The sequence below is a fragment of the Lagopus muta genome, chromosome 2 (genome assembly GCF_023343835.1).
Source record: "Lagopus muta isolate bLagMut1 chromosome 2, bLagMut1 primary, whole genome shotgun sequence".
Taxonomy (NCBI): domain Eukaryota; kingdom Metazoa; phylum Chordata; class Aves; order Galliformes; family Phasianidae; genus Lagopus; species Lagopus muta.
In genome coordinates this window covers 86,544,921-86,571,836 of record NC_064434.1, presented here as the reverse complement: position 1 = coordinate 86,571,836, position 26,916 = coordinate 86,544,921, and the positions used below count along the sequence as shown (strand labels likewise).

Genomic DNA, 26,916 nt, shown 5'->3' with positions numbered 1-26,916 from the left:
TTTGAAATCATATATGCAAGTTCTTTTGCTGGTCTTTCATGAGGCATTTATAAGATTTGCAAAAAGTGATTTCCGTCAAGGAGAGGGGCAGAATGAGAGGCAGTGATGCTCAAATAACGACAGAAATTTTAGGCAAGACGTGAAGAACAGCCTGCTATGCCATCTACTATTGAAGCAAGCTGGGCTCTAGCAAGGCTCAGATTTATTCATCAGGGAATATTAATCTCTCAACAGCAGAACGAAAGCAGCTTTTTTGATTTATCACGTGTATCAGAACAAGACATGCTTCCCAATTGCCAGAGATTCAACAGAACTTAAAAAATAAATAAACAGGATTTTTGTGAGAGTTGAATGAGATTATATTCTCCTGCACTTTAATGTAGAGCACAAATGTTTAAGCAGAGAAAATAAGTGAGAAGATTGCTGTCCCTCTGTGGTCTTCATTGTGTCTCCCTTACCTTGTGGCCCCTTTCCTTTACAATTTGTAGTTGTGTTCACTGTCAGTTTTTCCTACTCAAGATCTTGCTGACATCTGTTTCAACAGTTTTTCCTTCTCCTTTTCTTCCTTACACTATGTTTATTCTTTTGCTTATCTAGCTCAAGCCCTGCCAAAATAATTCCATTTCACATGTGCCCTACATCACAAACTACTTATATCCTCTCTCCTATTCAGAAAAGCCCACCAGCTGGATCAGCCTATAGGTGTTCCTCCAATATTTGCCCAGTTTACCCATTAACCTATTGGGAACTGCAAGTTTTCTCTTTGGTTTACCTCCTTACTCTCATCTGAGTCTTTCCTTCATAACCAGAAACTTCTATGTCACCTTGCTTACAGACGCTACAGCAAAGAAAACAGATGGCCTGAACATATTCTGAGTTAGTGGGGCTTATCTGAATTTCCTACAGATTGATCAATTTGCCCTGAGTGGCTTTGAGGCAGAAAAAAAACCCAGTCTCAGAACAAGTTTTCCTGTGGTTTCCAAGTGCATGTGCAAACACAGGACCTGACCAATGCAAGGTCAACATAAGACCTGCAGTGGGAGCAGCCAGCACTGCTGTCTGGCACAACCAGGCGTGCTGGAAACTGGGCATCCCTGTACATCTGCAGGGCTCAAGTGTGTTAAGCACCAAACTCTCAGTGTCACCTAGATGTAGTTCTGGCTGTTCATTGACAGTTCAGTGTGGATTAAATCTAATCAGCTCTGAGGCTGGGTGACAGTTGAGAAGGGCACTGCAAATCCCTCTCTTTGCCTCAGCAAAGAACACTGAATGCATTTTTCTGTCTTGAGAGCAGAAATCTGCTGTTAACCAACACTGAGGCCTGTATGGCATGTGTTTGCATTACGCGTACAGGGTATCTCATGCAATTTCACTAAGAGGAAATCAAGAGTGATTCCCAGAAAGGAAACTCAATTTTCTTTTATCAAATTGGAAGGGATGATAATTGTAGTTCTTGCACAACAGAGTAATTCTAAAGCCCTTTTACAAAGTTATCTATTTTACACTAGTATGTGTGACTTTTGTGAATAGTTTGCTGATACTGGAAATTTAATCTTTAAGTTTCACAGACTTAAGAAAATAAGCTGTGCAAATATCGTAATTCAATTCTCTTGATAGCCAAATTTTTTTCTATATCTTTCTGGCCTGATGTCTCTTTTACTTACAAAGAAATGAAACCCTGACCAATTGTGTTACTGAGAGAATTTTAAAATCATTTTTTTCAAAAGTTTTCAAGTTGGCTTCATCCAAATGGAGTTAGTTTTTCAAATAGGAATTTCCTACTCTTAGTTAAATTTTGTAGCATCTGTAGATGTATTTCAGAGATTCCAAACAACCTCTGAATTGCTAAAAGGCACAGCTGTCTCAACTGATTTCGTCTACTTAGTATTCATGTTACTTTTGTTACCATTAAGGCTCAAACATAGATATGATCTATTCTGATTTGGATTCTTTGTGCTCAGGAGAGCGATGGAGGGCTGTACTCTTTGCTTTCAGTGGTAGTTGCTCCTGCTGTTCCTGGTAGCTTTCACCAGGCTTGCAGACAGCCCTGACATTAAGGGCAGTGACCTTTGCCATATAGTGTGATGTTGGTAGGCAGCCTACAGCCCCATTGCATACATTTGTTTTATATATATATATGTATATACATATTATATTTAAAATAATTTATGCGTCTTTTAGAGGAGAGAATTGTTTAGAGTCAGAGTAAGAAAGGGGTGTTGGAAGTAATGGCTTGCTTAAATACTTTTGTGTAAAGTAACTCTCCTCCCATAATTTAAACTCCCATTACCTGCAGAATGGGGCTATTGTGCCACTATCAGTTACAGGAAAGTGCAAAAAAAATAAAAGGCTGAAGTACTAATGCCTTGTTAGACTACCAGTGTTAGAATCTGTCACTTTGAGAAACCTTTTGCAATAATATTCCTCTATTTTTCCAAAGCTGGTTTATATGGAGTTCCACCCATAGCAGTTACGCAACAGGATTAACAAATACAAATGCCTTTGTGGACAAATAAATAAAGAAGAAGCAGTAAGAATATGCCAAAAACAGCCACTAACAGGTAGCTCTCCTAAAATAAAAAGTACTGCAATTAATCGTAAGGACATCACTTTTCCTAATCCCATTTTCAATTGCTGTTTTGAGTGCAATTTATGCCACACACCCACCCATGTCTATTTTAATCAAACATTTTGTACTGATGGGTAAATTAAAATCATGTAAGAATAGAAATCTGATACATGTGGTAGAACCAATAGAAGGCTGTTATGTCCATCACTCCCGAACAATATATGTCAGTTGAAAAAAAAAAAAAAGAGTAACATTTTAAAAAATAAAAAGGCTCATGAAAGTTCCAAGCAATTCTACAAAATGTCAAAGTAACTTATCATGTTCCTCATTACTAGAGCATTTACAATGGATAAAGCCCTGGGTTGAGCTGAAACAGGGCTTCTGGTCCTGGTCCATAGGCAGGGACCCAAGGAGATGGCATAGACTGAGAAGGCCATTAGTGCACTGACATCAATGCCCAAGTCATCAATTTGGGTTTAAGTATTTAGTATGCGTGTATTTATACTGTCAATTAGATGGCTCACAGACTATGAAACTCTGGAAAAAGAAAATAGATAAACTAAAATAAAAATGAGTGACAACCTAGACACTAGCAAACCTACTTTGCAAGCGCTAACTTGCAAGGAAAGCAACAGAAATGAAGGGTGAGATCTAAAATGGATGATTCTGGTAGCTCTGTTTTCTCCTCATTTATGTACCAAGAGCTGGGTCAGGACTCTGCTCTGAGCTGTGGAGTGGAGGGTTTCTGCCCATTCTTCAACTTGTCCTGGAAGACCTGAACCTAGAAACACATACAGACACGTCCCTCTCCCTGAAATCAAAATTCATATTTACTGCTCGCTTTCTTGGAAACTACAGCATCTTTACTTTTTTCTTACTGAGTTTTCTGTTCTTACAGGTTTGAATTTAAGCTCTAGCAAATTAGAGTTGCAGAAGCATGAGTTATGTTTTTGCAAAGCTCCATTACCTCCCCTGTATGACAGATATTAGAAGAAAAAAACTTGTACCAAATTCTCTGAGACATCTTGATTAGCAGAACATTTTTCCATAAACGGCCTTATATTTTACAACATTTGAAAAAGTTATAATTACCACAGAACAGCAGAATGATTTCAGGATAGTGAGAGGATCTGAAAGGCTATTATTTTATGGTAAATGGCTTTAAACATCCTCATAACGGAACAACACTTTGTGTGTAAAAAGTCGTGGGGCTTTTATTGCGGGTTGTTTTTTTTTTTCAGCAAAATGTTCTACATCAGCTTTCTCTCCGATCTCAAGCCACAGAGTATGCAAACAGTAACATTATATCCCATTTACTCTGTCTGTTGATTAAAGAGGATGGATCATACTCATGTCATGTTACCCTTTTTAAGAATCTTTTTTTTATGTGTTTTGTATTTTACAGATATTTGACCTCTGAATGACAGAAGTTACAAGAGCATAAAATCAATGTAAAGTGGTTAGAATTCTGCCGAGTCTACAATTTAGCCTTAAAATTAATAAAATAAAACAAAATAAAAATAATAATTAAAACAACAACAACAACAAAAATACAATCTTTCATTTAGTATCACAGTATTGTATCTTGCAGCTCCTCCACCATCTGAGCTGGATGCTTTGGATGCCATGTCTTTCATCATGTCAGACGCAGATCTGGTAAGGAACCTCGGTGTTGAGGCTGAAATCTGGGAAGCTTGAGCTCTCCACATTTTGCTTCTGTCAGAAGGAAGAGGATCACAGATAAAATTAATATTCCTATACCTATCAAATAGGGTTATGAGACAATGTCTGGAAAGCATATCTGCAACTGAAATCTAATGGCAGAAGAAATTAGTATATTTGTAAAAGGAACAGAGCTTACAACGTCATAGCTATTGAAAGTCAGTTGGACAGATGCTCAATATTTTTGGCTTGCTTGTTAGTAAAGGTTTGTGAAAGCTGCTGGTGAAGATAATGCAAATCTCATAAGCTGAGCTTAAGCATTTTCACTAGTTTGCATTCATGCAAAAGTTGCAGATTGTTCTGCACAGCACAGAGCCCAGCCTCAAAGAGGAGTGTCAGAAGTGGACACACTTTTTTGTCCTGGGGTTCTAAGGACTTTAAGTAGAATACTTTTTCATGTATCCTATGTACATTTTTCTAGCACAAAAGAGGAAAATTTCCTCTCATGATCAAGATCTCTATGGCTAAGCACTGATGTAGTAGAATGAGGCAGGGTGATGTCTATCATGAATATTGCCTGCATCTCCTGATGAAATTTGCCACATAACTGTACAAGCCTCCCACTCACATTGCTTCCTCTGGCACCTATATTCAGGCCCAGCCATTGCAGTTACATTGCAGTGTGTATCCAAAAACAGCTGTGAATAATATTTTTAGACATGTACAGGAAGACTACTTTGTGTTGTGTGATTGGAAGCCTATGAGAAGATCTGGGATGCCTCAGTAAATCCAGTAGGGATGCCTTCAGCACAGTGGAACACTCAATGTTCCCAATGTTTTTAAAGTTTTATAATGCAGTGTCAAAAAATATAACTCAGACTAGGCAATTCTCATGGAAATATTTAGTCTTCTCTCATGTGGGAAAAAGACTGAAGCTCTTAAGTTCTGTTCTGCAAATTCAGAGTCAAAGGGTAATGATTCCCCTTGTGGGATAAAGTTGATATATTTTACACAGTTGCTGAGAGCAATGATTAGGATTTGAGAGAAGTCCTTACAAGACTCCTGGACTCAAGCTTTTTATTATGTCTATGATATTACTTTAACCGACATAATTTAATGTCTAAACTGATACTGTACATAATAATGGACATTGTGCGCCTTTTCCAGCCCTTTGGACTTCCTCTTGCATTAGATGTATTAGCCTAAATTCCTTCCTGTCATAATTTCACTGGTGTGACTGGAGCAATGTGAAGGATGAGCACATATCCACCATGCAGCCATTGCACGTTGTGAAACTTCATAAAAAATGGGAGAGTATGGATTCTGCAATCTCTGGTGATTTTCCAATGTCGTCTCATTCTGTTTAACACTGACTGCAGACAGGGTTGGGCAATGGACATTTATCTGAATGACTGTCCTGTTTGTTCATTGCAACACCACAAGCTAATCACACCGCAACACTCAGAATTTACTTTGCTTGCATACTCTACTGGATTGATACAAAGATTTCATATTTCAAGAGTACTCATTCTTGTTTTCAAAATCACAGCATAATTAAACTATATTAACTTCTGAATTTAAAAAATGAAAAATCCTGAAAAATATTTTTATGGCCTTTTTGCTTTGCATAGAATATGTTAATATTTTGTGATAGAATCTTGCATTTTAGGAGAACAAAGAGCTTTAAAGGAATGGTGACTAACACATATTTGCATATATTTTACACCCACTCTGGTGACACTGCGCTTGTCACATCTGGTAATCACAATTAAGGTTTTCAATACAAAAGTCAAATGGCACCAATTATTCCTCTCCCAGTTTGTATGGGAACTGTTGAGGCCTGAATCACTGATTGATCACCTAAGGAAAGGACTGGCTCAGCCCTGGGAGCACAGGTGAAGGCACCTATGTGATCAGAAAGGGTGGAGTCTGGCTGCACCTCTCTTAGACCCCCTATTTAAGGGCTGACTGCCGCTGGGGAAGGTTCTCTTTCTAGAGATCCCTTTTCTGTGGAGTCTTTCTTGCTAACCTAGATCTTTGAATGCAGGTGAGCATTCCTTCCCTGTTTGTTTCTTTTCCCATTTTCATCACGCTAATCTTTCCGGCTGTAGCATCAACTGTAACATAGGTGTATGCCAGGTTACATGTATTTAGATGTAACAATGAGACTTCTACCTTTACTGAGCTATGGTCTGTCTTTTTAACTCTCCTTATTTCTTGTCTTGAGTTAATGAAAATGTACAACAAACAAACATACTACCTCTATTAGATAGCCTTGATTTGGGTATTCTTAAAATATGACCTGAGTATTCTTATGTTTATTCTTTTTCAGGTTACTAGTGGTACAGCAGGAATGTGATAACTTCCATGCTATGCATAAAGTTGAAAAGAGATGCTGAGTGATTTCCATAAGCAGGAAGAGGCTCTACCTTGTCTCTTCCCTCCTTACTAGAACCTGGTTTTCTGCTTTGTATCTCAGCCGTCAAGAGACATTTTTTTCTTTTCTGGGAGCAGAGTAACCCAATTTTAGTCATAAAACTTCACTGTATACAGCAGGAGCTCTTTTTAAAGAACACTGTAAATGCAGACCCTGGGGAGGAAGGAATGACTAAATGACACAGAAAATTTGCACTTTACTCAAGGCAGTGGGAGTAGTGTGAGCTCTCTGTCTATTACAAGGGACCATGGGAGAGGACTGAGCACAGAAGAGTTTTGGGATGTCAAGTCTCCAGATGGTAACAGTCAGAGGTGAGAGGTGTTAATTAGGCAGCCCTGCCTTGGAGCAAGCCCCAGCTCTCTTTCACTGATGGTTCACACAGAATAATGCATTATCCGGTACTGCTCTTTGACTGGCACAAACAAGATAAAGAATGGAATTTTTTACATCCTTCCCTCCAGATAACATATCATACTTTGAATGTAATGAAATATTTGTATTGTTTTTTTTTTTTTCTTTTCTGAGGACAACAGGTCAAGAAACAAGATTTAAACATAGGTTTGTGAGTTTTTTTTATTATTCCAATAGCATATAATGCACCCCAGTGTCATATCACCTGACAAAAGATCCATATGTCACTGAATAGAAATATCTCTATTCTAGATTTTTATTTTGTCACTGTAATTTTTTTCAAGTTTTACTTTCTATTACTATAATTCTTTTCCTAGCCACAGCTAGTGTTTCTATATAGTACGGATGAAGATCATCACTCTCTCTTTTTAGAAACAAGGCAATAAACAAACTTAAGCTCTCTCCATTGATATCTTTTACTGATGATTAGAAAGGTAGGCTAACATGTAGACATAATGATTATTCAAATAGAAAAAAAGCATCTACACAACCACCTATTTTCATTTTAAGATACACAATGTATTTTGCTGCAGTGGTGTTTTTTATTTTTAAGTGTTAGAACTGTGGGCCTACATCCGTTACAATTAGAGGAATGCTTTAACTGTTTTTCACAGATAAAATAGATGCAGATGGGGATACAATTCAGGCTGAGGGAGTGATGAATGATGAATATTATTGAAAATTGCACTGTAGTGTGCCCCCCTGTGATGACAATGAAGGATATTTCCAACTCTGCAAACTATGAGTGCCTGGGGCGATACTTTAACTGTATATTGGCATTTAGCACTTAAGAGACTGTGATTTTTTGACCTTTTTTTCCTCTTCCCTGCAGTGCTGAGACATGAGTATTGGAAAATATGGAAATCTAAGACCAAAACTCTTGGACTTAAGCGTGTGATGAGTTCTTATTCCAGCATACCACAACGATTACTGTGAGATAGAAATGATCCCATGTGCAGATGTCCCAGGCAGGACCTCAGCACATCAGTGCTGTAGGAGGCACTTGGGAAGAATAGAAACTGCAGGGTGCTTTCTTCTTTTCACACATCTCCAGAACTTGGCTGATGTTTTTAGGCTGAAGGGCAATATTCCTTGTATTGTGGCAATGGCAAGCTATGCTGTTTTCAAAAGCTGAGCTACTGCCTTAAGTGTTACAGGCTACAAGGGGGAAATTATTATTTTTTTTTTTCAGGGTGAGAAGAGTTAAGCTCTTGATTTTATTTTATTTTTATTTTTTTAATGGAGCTCAGTTTGGCTATCAAGATATTTTTTTCTTGCTCTTTCACCTGCAGACAATTATGGCTAGAAATGCATTTTATTTCTTTCACTGGTCAAGGGCTAAGCATCTATTTGTTGGCACAGTCAGAAAAGTATCTATCCAAGTAATATAAAACAATTGTAAAGATATTTGCAGCCCACTTTATTTGCTATTACAATAAAACTGAGAGAATGTGAGGAATGAGGTCTGACTTGATCTTTGAGCAGAGCAAGTTTCTAGAAAATACACTTCAATTTCTTTCCTCTTCCTATTTGAAAGGACTGAGGTAGAATAAGTCTATTCTACATCAAAGTTAACCAACATGTAGAACCTGCAGAAGGAATTATCAGATGTAACAATATTATGAACTCCACTTCATCTTGGTTGTTAAAAAAAAAAAAAAAAGATTGGATCTAACTGATGGAGGCCAGGAAGAAGTAGTGCAAAAGCAAACCACAGCTCCTCAGAAGAAAAAGAATACTTGAAAGACAATGGCACAAATAAGTTTTTACTACCTTTCTGGTTTTATACTGTTGTGGGTTGCAGCAGCTTGAAGGCAGAAGATGTGTGTGAAGTTAGCACAGAGGACAGCACAGGGCTGAGAGCCCAACTCTTCTTGACCAGAGAGATCAAGTGAGTCAGAAGCACACGTTTCTGAGACCTTGAGACAATGTGATTTAAATGACAAGCTGCTGAAGTTTGGGTTCATGGACTTAGGTAAAAACAGAGTGACATTACAACCAACTCTTCTAGATCATGTAGATCATGTTTATAGTAGGCGATGTTTTCAGAAAAGCAAATTATTTTTTATCTCTTAGTGCTGATATGTAGCTTTAGCCACTCTGTGGTGGCTAAGAAAATATTGAAGTGTCAGTGAATTATAGGCATCTTTTTTTTTTTTTTTTTTTTTTTTTTTTTCTCCAGGGATCTGGAGACATTCTTATGATTACAACAGTCAGGTCTCAAATGCTGCATGCTCCAGATGACATGAGTACAAACCTGCCAGAAGGGTTATGCTTCAGCAACATCAAATCCTGCTGGCCATGTCTACTTGCATAGGTATAAATTAAATGTGAATCATCTAGTTAATGCAGGCATTAATCATCATGTCAGTGTCACAGTGAACAGCATTTGACCTTCCATTGCACTTCCGGATGCTCCTACCATGCTACAACTTCACCATGGAAATGCTGATGGTGCACCATAAGCTTTTTGGGAACTGCAGTTCATCACCAACGCTGCTTTAGGAAACAGGTCAGTGGTTTGTACTCTGTGCCTGTGAGGTGAAGCATGGGGATTGTTATGTGTTTGGTCAGGATCAAAATCCATCTGCTAAGGCACTTTGCCGCTACATCAGACCTTTCCTTCTTTCCCACATCCTGACCATGTCAGAGTTGGTAATGCCTGTTCCAAAAGAGCTGCGGTTCAGCTTGGAGCATTGAGCAGCATCTCCAGGGGACAAATTAAGGAAGAAACAGTTCTGAGGTTGTACCAGACCTGGAAAGTAATTATGCATCAGCTACTTGGAAAGGAGACTTAATACCAGGTGGGAAGAGAGGTCTACGCATTAAAATTGACAAGCAGATACTGTATTAAATTATTTATAGGAAAATATTTTGGAAAAAGGAAGAGTTATAAGAGCAGTTTCTGTTGTGAAGGAGTTTTTATTTTTTTCTTTCTTGTTGAAGTACAAAACCAAGTTTCATATTGATTTAGATTCTGGTATTTGAGATCATTCTTAACAATTTGTTACTGAAGTTAGCCACACAGATTGTAAAATGTAGATCTTGCTCATCTGTAAAGTACAAGAAAATTTTTGTCCTGTCTTCTGCTCTGAAAAGTTGTCTCTGTTTAAGGACATACAGACACAAAAAAAAAGGAATTTGACACACTTAAATGAGTCCTAAGACTCAAACTATCCGGGGAGTAACTACTTCCCTTTTCCCCTTTTTTTTTTTTTTTTTATATGCTTGATTCTGCTAGTGCATTATAAGAATAAAAATTAAAAAGTGAAAAATTAAGTGATAAGTTCTTAAGGAAAATGAAATTTCACTCTTTGTAATTGATATTTACTTATGGTATTGGACTGTTCAAGATGAAGTTGTTGTTGTTATTAGGAAAGTAAGCAAAGGCAAGAATACAAGCTACAGGCTTCATTAGAGTGGACCGCCATTTCTTCTTTGTGTACATTTGAGCAGGTTGCAGATATGCCTATGGGAAGGAGCAGTGTTTGTTTGCAACACAAATTGTAGGTTGAAGAGGCTGTGAGTAAGCCACAGATACAGCCACTATGTTTGTGCACTGCTCAAGTAGTGTATGAAACACTCTAGCAGCTTACAAGAATGGGCTGTGCTATTATCAGTTTCCATTTTCCTGCAAACCTTGAAGAAGCAGCAGTGAACAAACAAGAGTGCATGTTTTGTTCTGTGGTCTCCAGAAATACAGTGTCACATAGATTCAGTTGTGGAATAAACTGTTCTGGAGAGGTGTTATTTTGTACTCTTGGAACTTTACTAAATTAGATGTTATGAAGAACTGATAACTTGTCAGTTGATTTATGAATAGGATTCTTAATACATTTGGATTTGAAGGCTCTTCACACATTTTATTTGAAATGCTCAGGTTTCTATTTTGGGGGCTGAGTTTGTATTTTAATGAATCAAAGTGAGAAAGCAACAGTGAGTTGTTAAGACTTAGGAGCAACAGTTATTCAGAACTGGCTATCAATAGAAAACTGCCTTCAGTGCTTTACAGCTTCAAATGCTTGAAAGAAAAAAGGCTACCTATGTAGGTAGTGATATTATTATTAAATATTTGAGTGATCAGGAGTCTGCTCAGATAAACTGGGATGAGAATATAGTGTTCATTTCTAAGTGACCTGGCAGTGTTTCTGTCATGTCCCTGGAAATTCCTAGCACACTTCTGTTCTGAAATAGCTGTGCAGAACAGCTGAAAGATTGCATAGGCGAGGAAACGCTGCAAAAGGTTTTGATTTAGGAAGGCTATCTTTCCTCCTGCTATAGCATAAGAAATGCTTTCAGTAACTGAAAGGAGGTTACCCAAAAGGTTTTTCTCACTGGTACTGTAATACTGAGATGAAGAAGTCGGGCATCAGTTGCCCTAAGCATTCACTTGGCCCAGAAGGTAAAAAGGTTTGTATGCCACAACAGAATAAAGGTACTATTTAAGCAGAATAAACAAGACACTGAGATATGTTTTGGCCAGGAAGCTGCACAGGAAAATCAAGCATCATCGTGAATCCCAGATGCAACTTTTATGAGAGAAGGTAGCAGCATTGAAGTATTAATGCTTTGGCTTTTATGGCCAAACTACAGATATTTTTTTGTTCCAATTTTCTGTCAGTTCCCCGAATGCAGTATTAAAAAAAAAAATGACAAGATTTGGTTTCAGATGTCATGAGTAACTGTTCAGAGTTACTCAATGACATCTGAGGGAAACAGGGCTTACAAGCAATCTGTGGTTTTAAATTAGATTTGCCAAATGCTACATAAAACAATCAGATACGCACAAATTAAAGCTGTTGACAGCCATTTGCAAGCTGGATTATAAGGAGATAAAGCTCAATGAGCATTACTGCCAACAAATAATCAGACTTGTTTCAACTGTGAGTATAGAGTATTTGAAATAACTCATGGCATGTTTTAGGTAACAATGTTGATTAAAAACAAAAAATAGCCTTACGCTTCTGCAAGAAAGAGTGCTTATGTCACATACAGTTTTTTGAATGGTGGTATAGGCTGTTTTATGTGAGCTGTTTTGTGTTCATAATTTTGAGATAAAGCAGCACTTAAGTTTTTATCTGCTCTAAACAAAACCAGGAAAGTGTCAATTTTAATAATTCTTGTTCAATGTTTTATCATGCTTGACTAAATTAAAAAAGAATTGAGAATCCATTTTAGTGGAAGACTTGTTCTAAGGGTTTCCTTTGATTTGCCATGATACTTTTCTTTCGAATCCATATGCTTGTCTAGGTAGCAAGATGTGTGTTAGTTCTATTAGCTGATGTGAAATACTTCAGGTGCTGAGAAGCTCAGCAAAATAATATCTTGGAACAGGTAGTGCCCTATGGCAGCTATACTCTCTCTTGGCTGTTCAGCCAGTCAGGCATCTCTGCACAGGACTGCTTTGTGGTTTCAGTTTTGCAGTAAGACCAGTAAATGCATTTGCAGATGAATTATGCTTGACATCTCTGTGAGAGCTACCCAAACTACTGCCAGTGAAATCTTTCTCTCACAGAATGTAGCAGAATCCAACCATCAAGCTCTTCTGGGACTCGTTTCTTCTTTTTTCTTCTCATCCCAAGGGGAGTATGCTTAATTCCCTTTTGGAGCAGCAAAGATGGCATGGAATGATAGCAGGAAAGAGAGATGAAAAGATGAGTTGAGTGAGCTAGGTAAATATTATTTTGACGTACACCCAGCCACAGGAGATAAAGGGAAAGGTACATGAATGTCTTCTTTCTAGAACAGAGATAAATCCCACTTAGAGCTGCAGAATTGCATATGTTAAAAAAAATTGCTATACCTGACTTAATTATTACTCCTGGATTTGTGTTACAAAGGAGACTTTCAGCAGTACTGCAAATACATCAGAATGATCCTTAGCAAAGATAATATTTCACTGAGGGAACTTGGCAAATATTTTCCATATGCCAATATCGTTTCCAGGTTCATATGCAGTGAATGTTTTTTACAACTCCAGTTTGTCATTTGCTCTTTAGTATCTGATTTTGTTTTCCATTTTTTTCAATTAAAATTAGCTAAATATGGCAGAGGAAGAAACCTACCTAAATCCAGATCTATTACTAATGGTATATTTATAAAAGAGGCAAATTTCTGCATCTTACAACTCTATAGAAGTTAGCTAAGATAAGGACTCAAGTTCTCCTAGAATAAATGAAGGAGAATAAAATAAAAGGAAGGAGAAAACATCTGTGACAGGTGAATGAATTCTCTATTGAGTGCAAAGAGCTCTCCATCCTTAAAAGAAAACAAACTGTAATTCTACTAATTTACCAAGGTAAATATATTCTACATTCAAATTGTGAAATTTTTAAATGTGTTTTTGACTGGTGTCCCTGGTGGGTGCTCTCTCTGTAGCTATTACTGTGCAGTTCTTTCTTCAAATCTTTTTCCTTGGGTCTGTGGGAAACGTCAGTCTAGAGTCTGAATTATATGGATAATTTTATGAATACTGGAATTATATACACAAAATGAGACACATTCATACTCTTTGTATTTAAGAGATCTCAGAACCTCAGCTATGGACTGATGTTCTGCATTCTTTCTGTGTATCTGGAAAAAAAAACCCGAACACTTCAGACAAAATGTTACTTACTGGCACCAAATCAGCAGATCATTTCTGGCATTTTTATTCTCTGAAATCTGAATTAGTTTTTATAAAGGATTAACTTGTGACAGAAATTTGAAAAACAGAGGAGAACCTGTGTGATCAAAGATTTTTTTTTTTTGTAATAAACCATTGCATATTTGGCAAAATTTTAAAGATGTAAATAACAGAGTTAAAGTGAATCTCCCATAATTGGTGTTTTTACCATTGGGTGACATTCTGGAAGAAACCAGGTATGGAGTGTATAAAATTTTCTGATATCAGTGTAAATTAATCATTCTTCAAACCCTTAGGTTCAGTTGGGTAATGTTTGCTAAATGAGAAGAATTTGAAACACAAAATGTAAGAATTCCTTGTTTATTTCAGTTCAGTTATTTGAAACTACTTTGTTTTGGAATATGTGTCTACTCATATCTTTGAATTGATCAGTTTTATATCTTGTATACCAGCCAATACAACTGGGCAGAATATAAAGAACATTTATGTGCCATTAGAGATGATGAATTATCACCACAAGGAATCACTGTAATGAGGGAAAGCACTGAGTTTGAACTTAGTGCAGCAGTAAACAGGTGACAAAACACCATGATCTATTTTGTGCCTTGTTTGTAATATCTAATTTTTGCTGCAAGACAACTTGCAAGAGCAAAACATTTTACTGAAGAAAGCTAAAATTCATTATATTTTAATATTACATAACTGAAATGTAAATATGCTCACCAGAACCAACAATGTTGATTAGCCTGCTTTAGAGAACCCTGTGCAGCAATAGGTATTTTTACTTGCTGGAGCTACCAGAGGAATCATTTATATACATAATGCAGCCAATAGTCTTAAAACATCCAGAGTCTTCATTGAGCTGAAATTTCTATGCATGAAACATTCTTTCTCTCTCAATTCAGATTTCTCTTTTGATAACTTCAGAGGCACTAAGTGTAGGCTGAATTTTTTGCAAAGCTCTGTCCAGCTTCTCACCATGTCACTGAAGGCTTTCTAGTTTAACTTTTGCCTGAGAGAGTTTATATCTCCACTTCCTCTCAGGCTGAAATAGCTGCTAAGCTGTTTGTATCTTTGTATGTTTGAATCAATACTCATTAAACTCTGCTTTCTTGATTTCCCCTTTGTGAGGACTGACTTTCTAAAAGCTGAAGTAAACACAGAATGTAAACTAGAGGGCTTGTGGAAAACTGGATTTCACTTAAAAAAAAAAAAAATTACCTAAGAAAATACTAGAACAGTGATAGAGAGACAGGTTTCCCAACAAAGAAAAGTTTCTTACTTTGGTAAGAAGTGTACAGAAACAAGATAAATTTGTTGATACTGATTTCTGCAGGAGAAGCCCAGATACTACTACTGTGATGTGCTGATGGATGAGAGTCTGCATGACAAGCGATGAAATACAATGAGACACGTACAGAATTAAGCTGTTGTTAAACCCATCGTCTGCTCAGACTGGACAGATCAAACAGAAACTGGAACAGAAAAGTGAGCCCTTGTGCAGTAAATATCAAAAATAGAGGGAAGACAAGATAAAGTTACAAGGTGAAGAACTAGTGCCAGTGTTAGCACACAATGCACGGGTGACAAATTATGATCTATGTTTATGGCCAGCATACACCAATGTCACCCCTGCAGGTGGAAGCCAGGAGCTTCTTGGTGAGAATATCACTAATGCTTAAATATTTCTATCGCATTTTTATGCTATGACCATCATGAGAAAAGTTCTGAGAGCATTCATATTTGGTCAATGCACAGGGCATACAGGAAAATTATGGTGTCCAGTATGCCAGGCATGGAAGCCTGGGAAAAATTGCTCCCAGCCATGAGATACTCTGCAAAAATCACGTAGCAATGCAGTTATAGACTTATGAGATTGAACTCTAAGAGTGAGATCTTCCAAAATAGCTAGCAGCGAAGTCTGTGCAATCCTGTAATACTTAGCTATTAACCGCTGTCCTCTTTTGTCTACTGTGGTATAATTTGCATTTTGATTGAACTAGTGAAATATTTTTCTAAACAAAAGAGCCTCTTTTAAAATGTAATTATGTTTCATGTTTAGGCAACTGTTCTTACTGAGGGGGAAAAAAAAAACACCAATTTCCCCTTACCTTTTGTGCTATAAAAATATATATATTGTTACAGTAGCTGGATAAATAAAAATTATAACCAAACTAATCATGTTTAGTGTAACAGCAAATTGCTAGGAGCTTATGGGCTAGTTTATGAATTTTCCTTCATGTTATAGTCCTCCAAAATGTATTATATCTATTTTTTTTTCCTGCCATTACCCACAGATTAACAGTGCTCTAATAACTGCTGCTGAAACAGAAAAGACATAGGGTATCAGCTGGGATAAAATGATTACAAAAGTCCATGGTTTTGTTACTTGTTATTAACACGAGCTGGGAATCAGTTTTGTTTTAAAGTACATTTTAATTGCCACACAAAGTAGAAGTCTGGTATTGATTTGGGATGTATTTCCAGATACTAAAACTGTGCTTCTGATATAATCAGTTTTGAGCTGCTCTTTAGCTCTCTTGTTGCTTTGTTAATTACTTTATATTAGGTGTACTTCCCAAGATCTAAGATAAGGTAGCAGTTGACTGATGCACTTTCTCATGCTCATACTTCAAGAGAAAATTGATTCTTTCTTCCTTTTCTTTTGCAGACCTTGCCACCTCAACAGTCCGTGATTATATCACCAGCTGAGACATGTGCTGGAGAGGAATAAAGTGAGCTGGAGCCAGATAATAACATTTTTCCATTCACAGGGAGTGTGTGAATCTCCTTGTGGAACAAAATGCCTGAAATCATTGGATTCCAGGGTAGCTCAGCGTATGACAGACTCAAGCGTATGATTGCAGCTCTTAAAGTGTAATGAGACCCAACTGTACAGTGAAACATTTCCAGACATACATATGTGATACAGGAAGAATCAGGTGCAAAAATTTCTCTGTTGTCTGGTCATAAGCTGCAAAAAAATATTCTCTGTAAAATGTAAAAATCCAGTGAAATCTCTAACACAAAACTTTGTTTATGTTCACATGCACCACACTTCTCTTTAGAGTTTAAGTATCTTCAGAGTGAAAGTTGTGAGTTTTGGGTTGTTCTGGATTTGTTGGTGGTTTTTTTTGTTTGTTCTTTTGTTTTTGCTTTGTTTTTAATAATACATGCACAGAAGAAGGGACTTGAATCCTCCTGTTCAGGAAGAAAAAAAAGAATTTTCATACTTGTTAATACATGAATGTTTATATAAATCCAGAGTTGTACTGCACTTTCAATAGCATTATGCTCAGCTGAGTGGCACCATCATAAGAGAGCCCCACGTTCACCAATGGCTTGTGGAAGAGAGAGGATAGCAAGGAGAAGGCACAACAGGTACTAAGAAATGACAGACATTTGAAAAAGCAGGTAACATTGAAAAAGTGTTGTAAGATAAGCGATTCAGAGTAACTGACCATAATTTCAATAGCCAGTTTAGCTGCATGGGACTAAATCCATCCACCATGCGGTATGCGTATGATAGGTAGGTACTGCCCTCTTTTTGTATCTTGTCTTCTAGGAACACTATGCTAAAGTAATAAAATAGTTCAGCAGTTGGAGGCAAGGCAGAGGTTTTTGGGGAGAAGCCAATGTCTGTGGATGGCCAGACTGGATTAGGACAGTGTTTCGAATGGCATAAACACCTTGGTGTCACTGGAGTACATGATGTCAAGGACATTCTACATTTGAAATTTTATAAAAATCACTGTTTTCTCTCAAAAGTTCTTTTAAGCTTAGTTTCAGCAAAAACTTATGCTTTCTGGCAGCAATCCCAAATGGTTTTAGAAGGACTGCTATTCACCATTATTGTTTGAAAAAACAATTTTTTTTTATTATTCTTATTATTGTTTGAAGAAGTTCTAGCTTAAAATTGTCCAGTCTTTACAACTTTTCACAAGACTATAAGACAGCTCTCTGGAGATCATCATTTTTTTTCACTAATCTTGCAGCTGTTAATCCCTTGGATTTTCAGCCACATAGAATTAGAGACCAGGTATTCTATGAAGAATGATTAAGTTGTCCATACAAAACTCAGACAAGGAATTTCAATAAATAAATAAAAAGACAGAAAGCAAAGAGAAAAATGAGGAAGATAGAGAAAAATGAGGAAGATAAAAGATTTTAGTGGAATACAATTCTAACATCTCCTGTTTCTTTAAAATCAATACTCCTCATTTCAGTGGAGAAAAGTTTGTTTGTTTGTTAAACTGGACACAATCTGATTACAGGAAATTTCACTCATACAGAAAGATTTATGGATTTGATGTTGTACTGATTGCACTCTAAGTAGACTAGCATAGACTTCCGGTGCATATTTCTGTGTTCACCCCCAGTGACTCAACAGAAGCAAAAAAAGTCCATATACTCTTTCAAAATACCAGGTAGATGTGAGAAATGTTATATGTGAATTAGAAAAGAAGAAAAACTAGTTTTAAAATCTTGAACAAACCCAGATTAAGATTCCAGTAACGCAGTGGCAAATTGCAAGAATGTTCTGATCCAAAAAGAAATTTCCCAAGAGTAACGTTGATTTTATGCATGGAAGTTAAAGGGTGAAGCAGGTTTGAGAAAGGCAAAACTGGCAGCAGTATTAAATCACGGGCTTAAGTTGCTCATTTGTATGAAACAGTAGCTCATATTGTAGATGTATATAAAATACATGTAGTTCACAGAAGCAAAGTGAAAATGAGTTTGCAAAGTGTTAATGAGATCTTCCTAAAGTCAGCCAGTCTTTGGTAGTCTGGAAGAGAGGATAAAATGCAAGTATTAGCTGCTAAGTTCTGAAATGACTAATTTTAGCATAGTCTTTCTGATCATGTGATGCACATTCTACTAGTGAAATCAGAATTGTGTATATACTTGCAAAGTATTTTTAGAAAGCTATGAAGAATTATCTGGAGGCAAATTGGAGGAGAGAATTGCCCTAAATTATGCAAATATTTTAATATGATGTGATTTATCTGAGAAAATTCACTGGAAGAATAACTACAGTCTCTAAAAAGGCTACAGTAAATCACTGTATAAATTTTCCATTCTGTATATTGTTCATAGCTAGGTTTGTCATTTAATTTCTACAAGCACTGTGAAAAATCACTTAGCCTGGGAGGTTTTCAAGGCCTCTATTACTTTTTGCAAACTTAAAATCCCTATGTGATTCCGTACCCCAAACTGCAGTTCTGCTGTTAAAGCTGTGAGTTTTTTCTCTTGTGCTCTTGCTGCTGTCATAATTATTTCAAGGCTAAAGGAAGCATCCTGATTATCAAGTTCAAATGTAAGTTTTTGATAGAACAGCAGACTACTGCTCTGTTTCTGGAGACCCTCCTGGCTCTGCTTTCAAAGGGTTTCTGCCTAACTCCCAAGCTGCGCCTGGTCATTGTTACTGAATGAAGAAGGAAGTGATGATCTGTGCAAAATGGCCTGTTGCCTGTTGGTGTCCAGTGCTTTTTCCTTTTCCCAGCCCACATTGTTTTCAGGGTGAATTTTGTGAGGTAGTGCTTTATTTCCAAAGCACTTATGAGAGAGCTCAAGTTCTGTAACCACTTTCTATGAAATAATCAGAAATTTTAAACTGTTAACTTCTAAGATATTCCTAAGATATTGATCCTGGTGATGACATAACCTTTTATTTTTCCAAATGTAATAACAGGTAAGTGTTTAACATTCACTTAAGACTTTAGGAGTCTAAGGTATTCAACAATCTGAAATCTGATTTGTTGCAGTATGAAGAACAGAAAACAACTAAGAGATCAGGATGGTAGGTAGAGAAAGGAATAATAATTACAGCAAGGGCAGAAAGAATAGAGATAAATGCCTGCATCAACTCTAATGTGGTGAAAGACCTGAATCCAGAAAGGTACAGAAAAGTCCATTGAAATGAATGTTAGTTTTCGTGGTTTTATACAGAATAATGTGAATAATCCATGTAATGAAATGGTATCATACAAAACATCACAGTCTGATCAGGATTAAATTAGTACTTTTCTTCCTCTTATGTCATTTCAATCTTTATTAAAAATCGGGGAAAATATAGTTTTACAGCTATAGTTTCTTGTTATTGCCAATGGAAAGGATGGCTATTATAAAAAATTAAAAATAATTTTAAAAAGTAGAGGAACACTCATAAATGTGATTAACATTGCAGGAACGGTTATAAAATCTCTGTAGTAAAATCAACAAAACAAAGACACTTTATTCTCCTCACATTGCTTGTGTGTGTATAAATACATATCTATATACATTGTCAATGACTGTGGTGCAGGGCATGATTTGCATAATTAAAAGATTCTCAGTGAATGAGCTGTTACATATTTCTCTATTGTTGTCATCTGCAAAGAGTTTCCCTTAAAAATCTACCAGATCAGCTTCTTATACTACATCTATAAAGTACGAGTGATCAAGAAAGAAGAAAAAATACACAAAACAAATAATCACCCAACCTCAGTGTGTGAGGTATCTTCATTTTATGATCTTCTTTTAATACCCTAAACAAATGCCTTTGAAAAGCCTAATGAAATATCAATTATTAAATACCACTTCTGCTAAGTGCTTTTTCCTGCAATGATCTTGTTCTGTCTATTGTATTAATCAAGGAATTATGTAACTGTGAAAACATAGTAGTGGGAGCTGGGGTAAAGAAGTGAAGATTACAGTAATTATGAAGAGGTTGTTTGGATATATCAGAGAGAGTGACCGTGGTAAGTAAAAGGGAAGGGAAGATATGTTTGAGAGGGTATACAGGGAGGACAAGGATGAGACATACTTGAGGGTGCCATTTTGAAAGGTAAGAGCAGACAAATTAATACAGCTGAACTGAAAGGAGTTGTGCATTAGAGGATGCTAAGTAATAATACCAGGGAACTGCATGTATATGAAGCTAGAACAGTTCTTTCAAGTCAAATGTTTACATGTAACAGGCTTGCCCTGTTAGTCCAAACAGTTTCTAGTACAGAGACTCCTGGCTTTCTTCCAATCCCATCACACAGTAGAGTAAGATTGCTTCTCCAAGCTTCAAAAAGATGGCAAATAGTCAAACAAGATGCCTAGCTGAGCTGAGTAGATAACTAGTCCAATTTTTTTTCAAATGGAGCAGCTTTAAAAATTACCCATTAATACTTTCTCTAGAAACTGAGAGATTTGACTGTAAGAGATGTCTTTACAAGTGTTTTGGCTTATTTTAGATTCAATATATATTTTAATCAAAGCACTCCAGATGCTCCTATGTTCTCTTCATTCAAAACCATCAACAGCCATATGCCATAGAACTAAAGACTTAATTGCAAAGATGAATCAAGGGAGAGGAGGTGAAATTTTGTTAGTAATCAGGAGAGAGAACATGGGGAAGATATGTAGAAGTAATGAAGAAATATGGTCAGCATTCTTGCTGTTGAACAAGTTTTCAATTACTTCTGGGTCCCAGATAAATGACAGAAATTGATATCTCATATACATACATACACCCCTTATTCCTACATGTACCAACAAATGATTATTACAAAACAGATGGAGTTTGATAATACAGTGAAGAAAAGATTACTTTTCAATGATGCCTCAACATCAGTCTCATTAGGAACAGATGTCTATCTAGTAGTGGTATCAAAATGGAGCAAGGGGGAAGGTGGCATCTGTGTATGTACAAAGCTGATGCAAAAGATGAATATTTGACAAGTTGAATACAAATCCTGACTTTTACCCTGGCAGTCCAGAAGGCCAACCACACCCTGGTGTGCCCCACAGCCATTACTGCCATTTTAAATTGAATTACTTAGTTTGAATGAACTTATGAGCTGATATCTCAATGTGCAGCATCATAATAATTGCAATAAATTACTGTTGTTCCAGGGTCTGGTTTCAGCCTGCCATATCAATAATGCTCTTGGATATACTTTGAGATATACCCAGATTTGTTTTGTAATTTTATATAATGTAGATTAAATACATTTTTAACCCTCCAAAGCCAAATATTCCTCATAATATAATATTCAATGCCAATTAAAAATTATTCCAGCTTTTACCTTGTTTCCACTAGGGGTCAGTCAATAGATAGTAAACTTTTCTGTTGTAGAAATATATGTGGTTAAATTCTATTGCTGAACAACTTATGCAAAAATACTGAACAAGAAAATTATTGGATATGAAAACTTCAAGCATGGAAAATTCCTTTTATGATGTGGCTAACTTTTAGAATCTTAACCATAGTTCCTACAAGTTGAAGTGTCACTAAACTCTCAACTAGTAAATAGAAGATGTGTTCAAAGTATTGCTGTTCTATGGTTTGGGGACAATCTAGATAGAAAGATTGGATTGATTGTGGAATGTTTTGTGAATTATAGGAACTCATTGAAAACCCACATAAGTCTTCTACTAAACTGAAAACTCAGTAAAACTACTGGATTCTTTTTAAAGGCGATCAGTCTTACCTTAAAACTGGAAAAGTATTGGCATGCTTTGGTACAGCTCTGCAGATTTAGACTTATTTGTCAGGCAAATGGAAACTCAGAAACAATTGCACTGACTGCATTTTCTACAGCCCTAATTTGCAGCCTTCAAATGCAGGTATTTCCCAGGTGCTTTGAAACTGAGGAGCAAAAAGGCTTGGTGAGAATTTTCTATCAAATACGTCTGCTGCTCTGAAGGGCATGTAGTGACTGCAAGGCCAACACCTCTGTGTCCTCCTTGCAAACTAGGACGTTTTCCTACATGTGAGGCCATTCTTCCCAAAGGAGGAGAGGGCAGAACGAGGCCTTCTTTAATTATCTTTGCAGTAAGTCTAAGGCTCTGCATTTTCTAGCTGGCTGGAGAGCAGTGAAAGGATGTTGCTGCTGAGTTCCTTAGTTTATCATGGCTTTACTTATTACATTTTCTGCAAGCAGCATGTTCAAAATTTCACTCCTTATCATTGTTTCTAGGCATTTAGTTTCATTTATTTTTAACATAATTGCAGGGCTCAACAATCTCTCGTCTCAAGTGAAGCCCCACTCAGTAATGAAGTCCTTAGTCTGAGATGCTGAAGGCAGTGGATCTTTAATCTGAAAAGCAATTTTGTCATCTCTTGGGAACAATTTAAGCTGGATGGTGTGTATGTCAGCCTCTGTACTTGTTCTCAGGTAATCCTTACTGAATATTTAAGTTACCTAATATTTCAATTCAAATGTTTCTATTGTACTCCTGTTTTCCACTCATTTTCATCAGTAGCAATGGTTTAATCACATTAAAATACACTTTTTTTTTTTTTTTTTTTTTTTTCCTCTGCTGCAACTGCTTCAATGCTGAGAAACAAGTATTTTCTCCCAAGAATTCACTACAACATTATTCACATATGGACTGAGTACATCATAAATATGAGTAATAGGGCTACATCTATCACACTGGTATATTTGTACAAAGACAAACTTTATCTACTTGTTGCTCAGATATAAACATGAGCCCTGTTTGCCATTACCAATGTATAACACTAAAATACTTAACATCCAACTTAGGACACTTGGAGTGTAATGCTTCTAATTAGCTGGCTTCTGCTATAAAACAGTGTGAGATGCATTATAATGAAAACTTTGAAATACTTACAGTTTTTAAAAATTACTTAATAAAGACAATTTGCCCAAAGATCCTGGTAGCAGACATTGCAGCTCACTAACACTCTGTTAATAAAGATACATGGAAGAGGAGTACCATTAGCACAGAAATGGTTTAATTGTAATTGAACTTCATAGTTGCCTATGAGGTAAAAAAGCTCATCTCTGTGAAGGCCCTGGGAAAGCAGGAGAAGCATTTTCAAAACTTCCTATTTTCCTAAAATTCTCTGTCAGTCTGGACATCTCAGTATTAAGCTAAAGTGGTTTACATGGGTTTGGGTGTAAATCAGAAGATTTTGGAGTTTAATAGCAGTATTTTCAAGAAGAGTTATGTCTCTTGCACTATCCACTTTAATTTTTTCTGACAAATGATATTTGAAAATATTTCTGGCTGTTGTAGCAAGAGAAGTACGAGCTTGTAGAGCTCTTGAATCCAACTTAAATTAGATTCCTCTGTGTTTTACAGTCAGGATGTGTTCATGTAAATTTGTTGAGATGGTATCTGATATTAGAAAGTGTTATTTTCTCTGTTAATTTACCTTCAGTCCTTAATCTCCTCTACTTCAATATGAATCAGTTAAAGATATAACTTGTGGCATCTATATGAAAAGTAATGAACTTTGTTCCTCAATAGGAGCTTCACAAAAAGTTTTGCAGTTATATTCCTTTGTTTCTTTTTGCATTGCTTGCAACAGAAGACTGCTTTCAGAAGCTAGGGAATTTTGGCTTTATCACATCCTTTTTTTGCTTTTACTTTGACAGACAGCTTTCCCCAAGAGAGAGCAGCAGGGCTGGTGGGAGGTCAGCACAATTGCACAAAGCGACGAGCAGGGATGGAGATTTGGTGGAACAAACTCATTTTGCTTACATGTCAGAGGAGGTGTGAGGTGTTCCCAGGGGAATCAGATTTTGTGCAAATGTTGCTGAACTTTCTATCTTATGCTCTGAAGTGAGCAATTTGCCTCAGGGCTACTCTGTAAAATTTATCCTGGAAATCTTTAAACAGATGCTGACTTAAAAAAAAAACAAACAAACAAAAAGAAAAACCTGTAAACTGGGATTTTTTCCTTACTGTGGTAGGCAAGGCTAAATGAATTTGAGCTTTCACAAACTGAATATTTTCTGAAGATGCCCACCACAGTTCATTCTCCTGCTGAAGAGACTCAAAGAGAGGATACAGAGATCTGAAAGGACCGCAGTCTCCTTTTCATCAGTGCTTGCTTTTCTTGCAATCTTCTAGCAGCAGAAGGGAACACCATCCTACCTCAGAGCTGCTGAATAGCCACAGGTGAGGTGTGCTGACTCACTGTCCCACCCACATTACTAATTGACACTTAAGCAGATTTTATGCTGCCATGTGAACTGTTCTCCCTCCTCCTTCCCCTCCTCGCTTTAGGCCATTTCCACCAGTCTGAAAAAAATCCTGTGAAGTAGGTTCACATTACAGTCTTTTTACACCATACTAATTTCCCTCCATCCAGCTAGGCTACATTTATGCTCATTTCAATAAATCTACTTTAGCAATTCCAAACCCATGCTGGAAGTACAGCTTCAGTGATCTCCACAGGCTTTGCTCATTAAACCAGACTGAAAAAGCATCTTCTCCAAATTCATCTCCTGAAAGCTGGTAAGCTGCAGAAGTGTTAATTGGTTCTAGTGGTTAGATGCCTCGCTGTGAATATCCTGAACAAGGAAGCCTACTTTGGCTGGATTTATGACCGCTTGCTTCAGTATGAATCTTGAAGGCTCTTCAGGCTTTTTCAGGTGAAAAAGCTCTATGCGCCCTTTAGACTTAAATTGGTATAGCTCCTAAAGCCTCTCAACTCCAGCATTTTATGCTAGTCCTGCTTTAGTCTGCTATCTGAAATTCTGGATCAGAAAAAGTTATTAAAGAAAATGCTATGAAAGGCCGTCGTTCATTTACATCAGCTTGTGTTCAGATGCAGACTGGCCACCTACGTACTTTTATTTGAGGACATTAATAGAGGAATACATGTATATAGATTCCAAGATAGTATCTTTATCCATTCAGTTACACAATTTTTGGATGAATTCAGCAAAAAAATAACTATATACGTTTAAAAAAGGAATTGAAAGGAGAGTTGAGAATTCATAAAAAAAAAAAAAAAAAAAGAATAGTGATCTGAAAGGGATTGTAAGACTAGGCTGTGCATACTTTTTGCATATTAGATTTCCTTTAAATTAAGCATTCCCTACTATGCCATGAAAGACAACCACAGGCAACACAGAGTAAGTCCAGCTGTTGCAGTGGCAGGTAAAGCCGCTACTTGGGAAATATTTCTCTTATCACAGAGCAAATTAGTGTTTAGAAGATAGGTGGCCATTTTGTATTCACTATGGCTTATACACCTTCTGAGGAGAAAAAAGTTCATTCTGAATGCCACTCATTTTGCCAGTATATACAAGACTGCAACATGAAGAACAGAACATTTTAAAAGCTTTTACAATAAGATAGCTGCCAAATCCCAGAAGAAAAATTCTACAGAGACACCGAGAGATGAAAACATGTTGGACATACAATAACCTACGCAGGGCTCAGAATCTATCTTTGGTTTTTCTGCCATAGATGTCAGTCTGCTACCTCCTCTTCTTTGTTCACATATCCAAGAGATAAAAATTAAGAAGTTAGGAGTTTGGATAACTGGATCTAGCTTGAATATGATTGGGAAAAAAAGGTGGGATAATACTGTGCCATGAAATGTTGATTATTTTATGGCTTGTAGATCACTATTTCTCCCTCCAAGCCCTTGATAATGTCAGGATGTTAAAAAAGAAAAAAATATTAATTTGTTTCTCCCAGTCTTTCTGCATAACGAATGAGCTGGAAGATACTGTATGATTAGTGGTTCACTCTCACCAGCAAGTTATTGCAGCTCTGCAAGTGAAGCTGTCAATGTAGCTGAACTTCAGCAATTATCCATATCTGGGGTTGACACATAAATTGTTAAGTAATGTTGCTTATCTGTCTTTTATTGTGCTAGGTTACCCCCCATGGGAAACCATGGGTTGACAGTGAATGTTGGATAGGATTTAGTGCTCTAAATTTAGGTATCTGTATCAGAGCAGTCTCTCTGAGCAGGTTGTTTAAGTTCATGTTAGTCAGTGCAAACAAACAGGTGTCTTTGAGGTGCACTTCATCTCATCTTGGGATACCTATTTAAAACAGCAGGTGAATCCTGCTCTACTGACTCTGAAAGGAGCCTACACAATTAGATCATATACAATTTTACAAGGTCATGAGATTAATCTTGTCTTTGGAGAGCTACTGTGTTTCAGCTGATGAGTTGATTGTGAATCTGAACATGAAAATTTAGTGGATGGTTTGCTATAATGTTTCACTAATGAAAGTAAAGCGAAATTGACTGAGATTTTACTGAACATATGAATGAAAAAGCTTAATATAGATATTTTTAGAGAGAAAGCTTAGATGGGATTCTTCTGATTTCTTAAATTAAAGAATTGGGTCATACAGAAAAATCACTGTCAAATCATATCAGCCAAGTTTTCTAGCTTTTTTTCCCTTTTATGTATATATTTTTTCTTCCCAGTTATTCACATTTTTACTTTGTTTCTT

General features: G+C 36.7%; 1 long non-coding RNA gene across 4 annotated transcripts; it reads left to right on the top strand.

The window, feature by feature from the left end:
• Positions 1–6,219: 6,219 nt before the first annotated feature.
• On the top strand, positions 6,220–19,924 carry LOC125688617 (uncharacterized). Of its 4 annotated transcripts, none has more exons than XR_007374815.1 (6): positions 6,220–6,278; positions 6,564–6,979; positions 7,912–8,970; positions 9,262–9,591; positions 15,041–15,192; positions 16,376–19,924. It is a non-coding gene; the product is annotated as an uncharacterized LOC125688617 (long non-coding RNA). The 4 variants fall into 4 exon arrangements; XR_007374814.1 differs by having other exon boundaries at positions 6,564–7,226; XR_007374816.1 differs by having other exon boundaries at positions 6,564–7,226; positions 15,041–15,249.
• Positions 19,925–26,916: the final 6,992 nt, after the last annotated feature.